The following is an 11,890-nucleotide window of genomic DNA, read 5'->3' on the forward strand; positions in this document are numbered from 1 at the left end:
TTTTGATGGGATGTACTCACACATTTCCTCCTCTTGAGGGATGCACCCACCCATCCCATCATCCTTTTTTTTGCTGCATGCACTCGTGCACCTCCTCTTTTTTCTGGGATGCACCCCCCATCTCCTCCTTTTTGCAGGATGCATCCCCTATCTCCTTTTGCAGGATGCACTCCCCATGTCTCTCTTTTTCTGGGATGCACTCTCATCTCCTCCTCCTTTCTTGGCAGGATACACTCAGGCATCTCCTCCTTTTGTGGGATGAACCCACAAATGTCCTCCTCCTTTTCCAAGATGCACTCACGCATCTTCTCTTTTTTTTTTTCCTACCTCCAAAAACCTTATCCACTGCAAGGACCAGTTGCTCCCAGGCCACGTGCACTGGGAATTATTCCTTAGGGCCTCCAACAGCTCATTCTGCCCGGAAGGCTCAGCCACACACCCCAAAAGCCCCACTAACGCTGGTTTTTCTGAGCAAGGGAGGATTGAAGCGCGGAGGGACTCGGGAGAGAGCAAGGAGCAAGCAATTCCCAAGGCTGGCTTTCCACGCAGGCTGCTGGCTGGGAAACGCTTCCCAGAGCAACCCCACCCCGGGAGAGCTAATCTGATGGCAGGTTTTCAATGCAGCAGCCAGGATGCAGGAGGGGCTGGAGCGGGAGGGAGGCTGCAGAGGGGGGAAAGAAAGCAAGGAAATGCCACAGAGGTGAGGAGGCTTTTTCTGGCCGGGCCACGGCTTGTTTTGTTTCCCTGCCTCCAGCTTGCTGCCATTTTCCAGGAAGCTGGAGCAGCTACAAAAAAACTAAGGAGTTTGTTTAATTATAGCTGTGGTGGCGTTTGTGCCGAGGGACCCGGCGCCGCTCTGGGAACGGATGGGAGCGAAGCCCACGGCACAGCAGCAGGAATAACGCAAGAATTCCAGGCTTTACAGCTCCCGCAGCGACGCAACTTGAGCTCAAATGTTGGTTTTACTCCCAAAGGCTTGGGAGACTTTAGTCTGAACTCCCTGTGTGACCGAATTCCTGCTCCTTTTGCTCCCTTCCTCCTCCTGGTGGAGGTGTCTCCTGGATGGACAACGCGAGCACCTCCCACCGTGCCGAGTGAACTGATGGATGCTCCGGCCAAGAACCCACCCATGGACTCATTCCAAATCCACAGGATAATTTAGGTTGGAAAAGCCCTTTAAGATCACTGATTCCAGCAGCAGTGACCATCAAATGCCTCCTGCCTTGCTCTCCTTCACTGACCCAGCTGGTGACGCCCCATTGTCCGGCTCCAAAGAGCCTTTTTTCCCTGTTCCTAAGGAAACAGGCAGCGTTGTTCAAACAAGGCCACACACCAGGCAAACCCCTCCCCCTAAATACAACCTAAAGCACTTTATACAGATGACCTAAAGCACTTCATCCAGGCACAACAGGAGAAGGCAGCTGCTGGATTTACCCCCGGAGAGAGGGAAGCAACAGCTTTGCCCGGAGCTCCTTTGGAGCACAGGATGAGCAACCCGCCCCCACGACTCCACACCACAGCCACGATGCTCTGCTGGGTCAAAGGTTTCTGAAGTCAGCTAGAAAACATCTGGGTTTGCTTCGTGGCACTGATTTCCCTCTTGAAAATGATGGGATGGTCCCCAGGGCAACCCTCCCGTGGGGCAGGAGAGGGGGCAGAGGGAGCAACTTCAGAGAACGCAGAGCACTGGGAAAAGGAAAAGCTTTCACATTATTATTATTATTGCTATTATTATTATTGTTATTATTATGTACAGCTTTCCCCATCATTTACCAGGGCTGCAAACCAGATGTGCATCAGCATCCCTTCAATTTACACCAAAGCACCCAGATGAGGAAGAATCAGAGAATCCCAGACTGGTTTGGGTTGGGAAGGACCTTAAAGCCCAGCCCATCCCACCTCCTGCCATGGGCAGGGACACCTTCCACTAGCCCAGGTTGCTCCATCCTGGTCTTGGACACTTCCAGGGATCCAGGGGCAGCCACAGCTTCTCTGGAAAATCTGTGCCAGGGCCTCCCCCACCCTCCCAGGGAAGGATTTCTTCCCAATATCCCAACTAAAGAGACTTTCTTTCAGTCTGCAGCAATTCCAGTTCAGAGAAACACAGGAGAGATTAAAAAATAAATAAGTGAGTGGAGCACCTTCCACCTTTGAGGTTTCAGGCTACAAAAAGTGAAAGAATTTGGAAATTGGGAAGGAATCCTTCCCTGGGAGGGTGGGGAGGCCCTGGTACAGGTTTTCCAGAGAAACTGTGGCTGCCCCATCCCTGGGAGTGTCCAAGGCCAGGCTGGATGGGGCTTGGAGCAACCTGGGCTAGTGGAAGGTGTCCCTGCCCGTGGCAGGGGGTGGAATGGGATGGGTTTTAAGGTCTCTTCCAACCCAAACCAGTCTGGGATTCTCTGATGATCTTGTCAAGAGGATATGGGATGTACCACCTTCTCACTGCTGGATCTGGAGCAACCTCTCTCCTGGCAGAGCAGGAACACCCACTCCCATAGGAACAGTCAGGAATATTTAGCCCCAGGACTTGCAATTGGTTTTGTTCCCTGGGTAAGGAGAGCTGCTCCCAGCAGTTGATCTGCCAGCTTGGAATGACGGCCTCCCAGCACAAAAGTAAACCCTGGGACAAAACAAACCAACATGGAATCACTGGGTCAAAAACAGAAATATCTTTGGGGGGGGTAAATGGTCAAGGGGTTCCTAACAGAGGAGCAGCAGGCTGGCCACAAAAAAACTGGGATTAAAGATAGTACCTGGTGTTTGTGGGACTAGTGATTCCTTCCAAAACCACGCAACCCACCCAAAATGCCAACTTTGTCAGTAGAGGAAAAATAAAGTGAATCCAAGGACGGGATGAGAGAGTCAAAAGGTTTCTGGTCAGCTCTTTGATCCATGAAAAACTGACTTTACCCTGGGAACACCTGGACCTGCAGCCCCCCCAGGCAGCAAAGGGATTTCACGTGCTGCTTCATTTCCATGTTGCTGTGAGACATCCACACACATCCCTTTCCATCCTCCCACGCTTTCCTTTACGAGCCCACGGGAACAGAAATCCCCAGAAATCACTACAGAAATCCATGGAAATCACTCTAACCCCAAGGGGCACAGGAGAAATTAAGGACCCCAGGCTGCAAGGAGGACCACGGGAGGGGGTTGATGCCACAGGTATCCTCAAAAATGCTCCTTCAGCGTGGATAGCTGTGGTGTTAATGGAACTGGGACATCACTCGAGCACTAAAAACCAGCTCTGAGCTGCTAGGAGCGAGTCTCTCCACTTTGTTGGGGAAGCCAAGGAAAGGGACTTGTCAGGACATGCATGTGCCCACTGCAGGACCTGCTCCCATCAGCAAACGTTATTTATGGCCACAAAGGGAGTTCAGGCTGCAGGTCGCAGTTTGGAGTCTAACAAACCTGCAGCCCCACAATGAAGCAGCAAAGCTGTCCTGGGTGTCTCCAAACCACCCTGCAGCTCCTTTAGGGAGAGGAATCAACCCCGTCACCTCCCCCAGGAGCCACCTCCCCCCGCTGCTCCTCAGGGTTCTTCCTGCCCCTCCAGCCTTCGCTTCCAAGTCACGTCCGCGGCGGGTGGCGGGTTTTCCCCGTGCCAGCGTTGAGGGATCCACGTGCTCCTCGCCCCGGCCAAGGCTGGCACGGTGCTTCCAACGTCCCCAAACAATGCCAGCCCTGTGCCCAGACACTGGCAGGGTTAATGCGGGGATTGTTTGCGAGAAGGGAGCAAAAGCAGAGCATCCTCCGCTCGCTCTGACGGCGCCGCTCAGGCCCCGCTGGGAACCACGGGGGACACGTTTTGTGCTTTTTAACCTGAAACCTCGCCCTGCAAATTGTAGGGAGCAGACTGGGTGGGTCCTCAGCTGGGGCTGACAGTGGAGATGCCTCCTGTATCCCAGTGGGAAGGGCACCCCAGCAGTGCCCACACATTGCTCTCAATAAACACCTCGTTGCAGCCATCGGAGAATCCCAGAATTTGCGTCGGAAGGTTTGCTTTGGAAGGGATCTTAAAGCTCATCTCATTCCACCCCCTGCCACAGGTAGGGACACCTTCCACTAGCCCAGGTTGCTCCAAGCCCTGTCCAATCTGGCCTTGGACACTCCCAGGGATGGGGCAGCCACAGCTTCTCTGGGCAACCTGTGCCAGGGCCTCCCCACCCTCACAGCCAACAATTCCTTCCCATCTAACCCTGCCCTCGGGCACTGGGAAGCCATTCCCTGTGTCCTGTCCCTCCATCCCTTGTCCAAAGTCCCTCTCCCTCTGCTGGAGCCCCTTTAGGCCCTGGAAGGGGCTCTCAGCTCTCCCTGGAGCCTTCTCTTCTCCAGTTTAACACCCCCAGCTCTCCCAGCCTGGCTCCAGAGCAGAGGGGCTCCTATTAATATATCCCAGTTAAAAAGCATAAATACATTTTCCAGTGGGTTGATCCCCCTCTTTCAAACCTAACTCGTCACTGGTCACTCAGGAAAGTCAACATTTGGCTACAAAACTTTCCTGGGAGCTGCCATCCCCAGCAAAGGGGCAGCTCTGATCTCTGCTCTGTGTGAGCAGGGACAGGACCCAGGGAACGGCCTGGAGTTGTGGCAGGGCAGGGTCAGGTTGGATCTCAGGAAAAGGTTCTTCCCCCAGAGGGTGGTTGGGCACTGACCAGGCTCCCCAGGGCAGCGGTGCCAGAGCTAAAGGAGTGTTTGGACAACACCCTCAGGGACAGGGTGGGATTGTTGGGGTGTCCTGGGCAGGGCCAGAAGTTGGACTTGATGGTCCTGGTGGGGCCCTGCCAGCTCAAGGAGATTCTGTGACTCTATGGGAACCCATCCCATGTCCTTACCACCTCCTGGGCAGCCTGCAAAGCTCAGGTGTTTTCCGGATGAATTTTGGGAAGGAGACAAAAGGCAGGTGCCAAACCTAAGGCTGAGGGACTCCCAGTTGAGACGATTTGCATTCATCCCATTCCAGCTGCCATCAGAAATCCACCCACCGAGCCAGGAGGCGACACAGCCTTCAGACCACTTGAAAACAAGAAGGCTGAGGAGGATGCAAATTCCCCTCCACGTCCTGACCTCTCCTCCAGCTGCCACCTCCCTTCCCAGCCCCGGCGACGAAAAGCTCCTTGCTGGATTTAAATGTTTTTTCCCATTAAAAAAAAACAACAACAAACCCACACACGGTGCCTAAACCACCTCCTTAACATCCACACAAGCTCCTCTGAACAGCCCCACCAGGCTAAAATAAATATTTTAGCTTCTCAAACAGTTTTCCTCTCATTAAAATGAAAACATAATTAGGATGTCAAGCGGCGGCTGCAATCACTCGGCGCTGCTCCGGCTTCGCTTGATTAAGAGCAACGAAGCTGCTATTTTTGAAAAGGACACTCCCTTCCACGGCCTGACCGGGGTTATTTTGGAAAGACAGATATATATATACATATGGAAAGCTGGAATCTTTGCTGGCAAAAAAAACCCCACCCCGGAGGGAACATGGAGAGGCTGCGGGTCTCTGGGATGGGGGATCAAGAAGCAGGGTGGGAATCGTCTTGGGAGTGACCAAGGGGGGAAGAGCACAGAGACCCTGGAAAGGGTGAGGGAATCATAGAATCATGGATGGTTTGGGATGGAAAGGACCTTAAAGCTCGTCTCGTGCCATAGGCAGGGACACCTCCCACTAGCCCAGCTTGCTCCAACCTGGCCTTGGACACTTCCAGGGATGGGGCAGCCACAGCTTCTCTGGGCAACCTGCTCCAGAGAAAAGGAGAAAAGAGGGAAAAAGCAGAAAAGGAGAGAAAAGCTGCTCCTAGAGATACTGCATGAGGGCACCTATGCGGGGTCTGGTACCGACGCTGCTGCACGGGAGCAAGAGCCAGGAGGAGATGCAAACATTCCCAGGATCCCAGAGTTATTTAGGTTGGAAAAGCCCTCTAAGGTCATCAAGTCCAAGCATTAACCCAACTGCCAAGCCCAACACTAAGCCCTGTCAGAGCTACAACCCATCCCAGGAAGATGTTATTCTCATTATCAAGGATTTTTTTTAAGGACATGTAAGCATCCCATTGCTGCAGTTATGCCTAAAGAAATCAAGGATAAATCCTTATTCCAGACATTTCAGCATCTAGACACAGGTGCCAACACCACACCCCCCCTCAAATCCAACTCCTGCCCAAGCTGCTGCTCTGCTCAGCATAACTTCATTATTACGTTGTATTTTATATATATTAATTAACAGCCATAACTTAATTAATGCAAATCTCAGGGAGCGATAGCCAGGTAGGACAGGCTGGGGGGGGGCAGTGGTGGGCATTCCCAACACTTCCTCAGCACTTTTCTGCCAGAGCACAGGAATTTCTATGCACCTGATCCCACATCCCGCGAATCCTCTGGATTTGGGGCTTCGAGGCCACGTGGTTTAACGAGGGTAGAGACACAAAACCACGTCCTGGTCACCACCGTCCCCTTCGTACCGAAGTCACTCCGAGCATGAGCTATTCCTCAACAGCCAGGGATCCCAAAACACCCAAATGGGTATCCCAGCACCCGAGCCCGAGGCTGCAGCACATTCCTGCCTCCCTATAACACACCTGCACGACCCCACCTCTCCCACTGACCACCATCCCAAGCCAAACCCTGCGCAGCATCCCTTGCTCCCAAAACGTCCCCCCTGGCAGCAGCAAGGAGCAAAGAGGTCAGTGACCTGTGACATCGGCGAGCCCCAGCTGGGAAAATCCTCCTGGAAAATAAATGCTGGGCACAGCCGATGGAATGCTGTTCAAAACAACCCCAAACTGCCCGGGAACATCCCACCGTGGCCGATAGGAAGCACCGGGAAGCGCGGCGGGGTTGTCCCGGGAGCGTTCCCAGTCACACCAGCTGGCCGGGGCTCCTCACGGGGTGCTGGGGTGACAACCTGGTCCCCACTGCCCCATCCCCTCCTGGCACTGCCAGCAGACCCTGGAGGACAGCAGGGAGGCACTCCTGGTGTGCACGCAGGGGTAGCAACACCTGCCTGGGGGTGGTGACACTCAGGAGGCATCACAGCCACGGTTTGCTCACATGTGGAGTTGCACACACTCGTGGAATTGCACACACTTGAGGGCACTGCACACACACAGCAGATTCTCACACGTGTCACACTTACACAGGTCACACACTCCATGGCACTGCCCAGGGATGGGCACACACACAGGACACAGTCACACTTACACACCCACCCCATCACACACACGGGACACAGTCACACTTACACACCCACCCCATCACACACAGGACACAGTCACACTTACACACCCACCACATCACACACAGGACACAGTCACACTTACACAGGTCACCCCATCACACACAGGACACAGTCACACTTACACACCCACCCCATCACACACACAGGACACTCACACACCACATCACACACACAGAACACTCACACAGTCACCACATCACACACACACACACAGAACACTCAGTCATATACCAGGTACACTGAGGACACACGACAAACACACAACACAGTCACATACACAGAGGACACACTACGTGCACAGTCACACATGACACACAGACAGTCACACTCACAGACTTACACAGACAGTCACACTCGTACGCAGAGGACACATGGCGTAGTCACAGTCAGACAAACACAGCCACGCACACACAAACAGTCACACACAGGGTGCATAAACACCCAGAGACACACAGGGCACTGACACACACAACTATAGACACAGCCACACACACACACACACACACACACACACTTACAGCTAGAGTCACATGCACCGGTCACTCACACACACAAACACACAGGGCACTTACACACACACAGACACAGCCACACGCACACTCTTAAACACACAGTCACACAGTCATACACAGACACACAGACATACACACACACACGCAATCACACACAGTCATACACACACAGAGAGACACAGAGACACACACAAACACAGACACACACACAGACACACACAGTCATACACACACAGAGACACAGAGACACACACAGTCATACACACACATAGAGACACACAGACAGACACACAGACACACACAGTCACACACAGTCATACACACACATAGAGACACACAAACACAGACACACACACACACTTGCAGTCACACACAGTCATGCACATACATAGAGACACACAAACACACTTAGAGACACACGCACAGAGCCACACGGTCACACAGCCACAGTCATGCACACGTTTAGAGACACACACCCATCAAACACACACTTGCAGACACACGGACGCACGCACCCCCTGGCTGACACACGGACACTCTTGCAGACCCCCGCTCCGTCCCGCGCCGCCTCCCCGCTCCGTCCCCGCCGCGGGCTGAGCTCGGACCCGGCACCGCCCGCCCGGCGCCGCCGACACAAACTTTTCCCCGGCGGCAGCGGGAGCCCCCGGGAGCCGCTCCCGCCCCCGTGGTGCCCCCGGCGCCGGCCGGCCACGGCTCTCACCTGCGCCCGCTCCAGCAGCGGGCCGGGGCTCGGGCTCGGGCCGGGGCTCTGGATGGCGATGGAGGCTCTGGATCGGGACGGGGCTCGGGAGCAGCCCCACCGCCCTCCCGCCGGGCACGCGCCGCGCGCGCCCGCCCGCCTGACGTCACGGGGCGGGGCCGGGGCGGGGCCGCGGGCACAGGGGCGGGAACAATGAGGGGGAATTGGGAGAGGAAGGGGGAATAACACGGTTGTGAGGGGCGTTTGTGTGTAAAACACGGGTGTGAGGGATCTCTGTGTAACACACGGGTGTGGGGGGTGTGTAACGCGGGTGTGAGGGGGAGTGTGTAACACGGGTGTGAGGGGCGTGTGTGTAACGCACGGGTGGGGGGTGTAACACACGGGTGTGAGGGGTGTGTGTGTAATGCGGGTGTGCGGGGGGGTATGTGTGTGTAACGCGGCTGTGAGGGGTGTGTGTGTGTGTAACACACGGGTGTGAGGGGTGTGTGTGTGTAACGCTGGTGTGAGTGGTATGTGTGTGTAACGCGGGCGTGTGGGGGGTGTAACACATGGGTGTGAGGAGTGTGTGTAACACACGGGTGTGAGGGATGTGTGTGTGTAACACACGGGTGTGAGGGATCTCTGTAACACACGGGTGTGAGGGGTGTGTGTGTAATGCGAGTGTGTGGGGGGTGTGTAACGCGGGTGTGTGTGGGGGTGTAACACATGGGTGTGAGGGGTGTGTGTGTGTAACACACGGGTGTGAAGGGGGTGGGTGTAACGCGGGTGTGAGGGGTCTGTGTGTGTAACACACGGGTGTGAGGGGTCTGTGTGTGTAACGCGGGTGTCAAGGGGGGGTGTGTGTAACACACGGGTGTGAGGAGTTGTATGTAACACACGGGTGTCGGGTGTGTGTAACGCGGGTGTGTGTGGGGGTGTGTAACACGGGTGAGGGGAGTGTGTAACACGGGTGTGAGGGTGTGTGTGTAACACGGGTGCGAGGGGTGTGTGTGTGTAACACGGGTGTGAGTGGTCTGTATGTGTAACACGGGTGAGGGGGGTGTGTGTGTAACACACGGGTGTGAGGGGGGTGTGCGTAACGCGGGTGTGTGTGGGGGGGGTGTAAAACACATTTTAAGGGAGCTTGTGTGTGTAAAGCACAGGAATTCCTGCAAGTGGGAAGAAACAGAAGAAACCCCCCCCTCAATTCTTATGTTAACCACGGTTTGGGAGCACCTTCAAAGCTTCCCGAGGCACCCAAGGCCAACAAAAGGCTTTGTGCTTCTTCAAACCCCGTGGATTAAGGGAGCATCCCACCCCACAGCTGGCTGGGATGCGGGGTTAGGAACTGGGATACCAGGAACATCAGCTGGGTCAGGGGAGGATGTGACCTGCAGGCAGAGCTGGTGGCCACCGACGCCACCACGGTGCCAATTCCTGAGGAAGCTCCCCTTGGAAAAGCAGCTGAGGAAGAAATATGGGAGCAGAAGGGTCCAGGCTCCACGAGCCGCTGCTCTTCCTACCCTCTCTTTGTTTTTTCCTGGGTTTAATCAGGAGCTGATGATTATATTTCCTCTTCCCGGTGTTGGCTCCTCCTGTGCCCAGCGCGGCACAAGGAGTCAGGGTTTTGGCTGGCGTGTGACAAAAGCGGGGTGGCAACAGGGTGGCTGCGAGTCTTCGCATGGCCAAACCCCATCCCGGGGGTCAGCCAGGGCTTCCCGGCCTCATCCAACCCTTTTCCCAGCTTCCCAGACAAAACGAGCCACACAGAAGCACTTCAAAGCGCCCTTGGGAGCTCTTTTCCATGGGGTTATTTTGGGACCTTTGGAGTTTGTCAAAGGTGAGCTCCCTGCAGCCGGGCAACCCAGTTCTCTGATTGCAATGGGGCTTTTTCATCCTGTTTTGCCAGTGGAAAACACTGGGATGGCACCCAGGATGCAGCTGGGCTGGGTGCTGCTCCCATCCTGGGGCATCCAAGGTGCTCCTGTCCCTCTGATTCTGCAGGTGTTGTGCAAAAGTCTGATTAAAATCATTATTTGAGCTGCTGGTTTATTCCTCTCTTCCATCCCTAATGTGATTATTTCCCATCTTTTGGATGCTGTAAATCCAACATGACTTATACCTTGTGCTGGATCATCCCAGGAGGAGGTGTCCGTGCATTTGGAGTTCCAGCTCGGCAGCCTTGGGAGTAAAATCACGTCTCCAAGTGGGAAAACTGAACTGGAACTCCCTTAAAAAGCAGCAATTGGTGCATGATGGCCACTGCCCATCCTGGGAGCAGCTTTCCCAGCACTGCTGCTGAGCCTGGGATGGAGGGATAAGCATTCCATCCACATCCATCCCCCTCTTTTTTTTAACAGGTATTTTGAAATGCCCAGGAGCAGCTCAGAGGAAGAAGGGGGGATTTGGTTGCAGCTGGTTGTATGTGACACAAAATCCATGGCATGGACCAAAGTCCATGGCACAGACCAAAATCCATGGCTATGGAAGAAGGTGCTCCCACAGCATCCTTCCAGTGGGTGTTGGAGTGGGGTAACCCTGGGCTCCTGCTTCCCTGCCCTGCTCCTGCCTCCAGCTGCCTCCTGCTGCCACATTCCCTCTGCTCCTGCTGCGATAGAGCCGGGCAAAGCCACCCATCCCACCTCTGGATGGGTGCCACTCTTGCTTCCCGTGCCAGGAAGTGATACCGGCGAGCAATTAAATCCGGACAGAATTCCCTGACGTGCTCAGGCTTTTATACCATTCTGGGAATTCATCTTGCAGGAATTCCATGGTAAAGTTCATTTCTCCGTCTGTTCCCCTGTCTCAAGCACAAAACCGGGTGGAAATTGTCTCTCTTTGCCTAAATAGTGCTTAGGAAAAGGACTGCTCTGGGATGACATTCCTGTGGCTCAGGTACATGAATGTAGCTGGCTTTTTTTTGGGAAGAGAAAAGCTCCTTTTTGCCTGTGATATTGCAGACAGGAGCTGGAAATCTGCTCTGAGGGGTCCGATGAGCCCAAACCCAGGGACACCAAAGCTCTCGCCAGGGCTGAAGCTCAGGGGGATCATGGAATCATGGAATCCCAGACTGGTTTGGCTTGGATCTTAAACACCATCTTGTTCCAACCCCGTGCCAGGGGGGCAGAGATGCTCCTGTAGGTGCTGCCGTGGCTCAACCACTAGCACTGAGCTAGTTTGAAACCTTCCAGGTGGGAATGTTCCCAAATCTAAGCCTAAAAAAACCTGCTTCCACATGGAATATAAGAAAACCCTGACCCTCCCTGGTGGGAGTTTGTTGGGTTTGTTGCAGCCTGTTGCTACGCGCTGGAGGCAGCGCTTTTTCCGTGATCCTCCACTTTTGGTGGGAATCCAGCAAATCCCTTTGCCCGTATCATGCTATGGATTGTTTTCCAGAGCTCGGGAAGCTGCCAAGGTACGTTTAATAAAGCTTCATTACTG

General features: G+C 54.4%; 1 protein-coding gene across 1 annotated transcript in view; it reads right to left on the reverse strand.

Annotated features, from left to right (window-relative positions):
- The window catches only part of SH3BP4 (SH3 domain binding protein 4), a 32,530-nt gene extending 23,943 nt beyond the window's left edge, over positions 1-8,587 (reverse strand). Inside the window, exon 1 of the mRNA XM_027703190.1 lies at positions 8,471-8,587. The gene's annotated coding sequence lies outside the window, so the exon portion shown is untranslated. The remainder of the gene's footprint in view (positions 1-8,470) is intronic.
- Between the last annotated feature and the right edge of the window lie 3,303 nt (positions 8,588-11,890).

The sequence above is a fragment of the Neopelma chrysocephalum genome, unplaced genomic scaffold, assembly GCF_003984885.1.
Source record: "Neopelma chrysocephalum unplaced genomic scaffold, ASM398488v2 Primary Assembly neopelma1_210, whole genome shotgun sequence".
In the NCBI taxonomy this organism is placed as follows: Eukaryota; Metazoa; Chordata; class Aves; order Passeriformes; family Pipridae; genus Neopelma; species Neopelma chrysocephalum.